Source organism: Octodon degus, unplaced genomic scaffold (genome assembly GCF_000260255.1).
Source record: "Octodon degus isolate 3935 unplaced genomic scaffold, OctDeg1.0 scaffold00034, whole genome shotgun sequence".
Lineage (NCBI taxonomy): Eukaryota > Metazoa > Chordata > Mammalia > Rodentia > Octodontidae > Octodon > Octodon degus.
Window position 1 is genome coordinate 8,276,029 of NW_004524610.1, and position 1,409 is coordinate 8,277,437.

A 1,409-nucleotide genomic window follows, 5' to 3' on the forward strand; every position below is an offset into this window, starting at 1 on the left:
TCCCCCCAGTCTCAATCACCTTCTCAGTGCACTCCCAGAGCAGGGCCCGTATGGCAGACCCGGGGATGGAAGCCCTGGCCCCTGCGCCTGCTTGCAGGCACTTTAATTCTCTGAGATATTTATGTTGGGCCAGCCGAGAGAGAGAGAGAGAGAGAGAGAGAGAGAGAGAGAGAGAGCTTAGATTAGATGGAGGTAGGTATAGGTATAGATATACATATACATATCGGTATAGGCATGGGCAAGGAGGCCCAAAGAAGGATAAATAAACTAATCAATACCATGCTGCTTTGAGGGTTTAACAGACACAACAAGCACTGCAGAAATGGCAGCCACAGGGCTGGGGAGATAGCTCGGGAGTCTAAGGACTTGCTTGGCAAACACAAGGACACAGGTTCAATCCCCACTACAGCATGCCATACTGGCTGATGAAACCTGGGTGTGATGGTACATGCCTGTAATCCCAGTGCTAGGGAGGCTGAGACAGGAGGATCACTAGGAGTCTGAGCCCTATAGAGAGACCCTGTACCAAATAAATAAATAAATAAGAAAAAATGGCAGCCACTGTGAGCATCAGTCTGAGTCATAAATCCCCAAGCGTGGTAATCACAGACCGCCTTGCTTTTGTATTCCCTAAAAAGAGTTCCTCCAAAGACAGATTGGTGGGTTAAAGCTGCAAATAAAGTAATTTCTCACGAAAAGTTCTCATCGCTACAGATTAGCCTCTCTGATGTGACGTGCATGCTCCCCTATTAACTTCAATCAGCTAATAGGAGCTCGGTTTGCACTTCATCTACCACGGCGTGACCCAAAGAAAGACTTCTCAGCACTTGCCTTTTTAGTAAGCATCACCGCTGCTCACTGACTGAATGTTCATTACTCAAATGCAAGAAATTTTCCCTTCCACGGGGCCTTTTGGAAGAAGGTTGTTAACACTAAGTGCCTATAAATAAAGAACCTGAGTTGTAAAATCCTTGAATGTTTATTTATGACACTCTTTAGAAAAGTAACTACTGTGCCAGGGATATAGCTCAATGGCACAGGGCCTGCCCGGCAAGTACGAGGTCCTGAGTTCAATTCCTAGTACCAAAAAAAAAAAAAAAAGGTAACTATATAACCTTTCCTCTCCTTTAGCAAGAATGTAGCAGGAAAGAATCATGACTCAGTCTTTCACTCAGATATTTAATCTGGCTAAATCCAGGGAGAGCAGGTAGTGCTCTTGTGCTATGTGTTACTTGGAAGCCAAGGAAGGTGAAAATCTCACTTCAGAAAGATCTTTTATTCATTGAGAGTATCGCCGTGTTCTGATTTTAATTCTGATAAATTAGATCTCAAAACAAATCTGGAAATATGGATGTAGGAGTCCCGGCATAATTATATAAGTACCCCACAGAGCAGTTAAGGAACCTGCT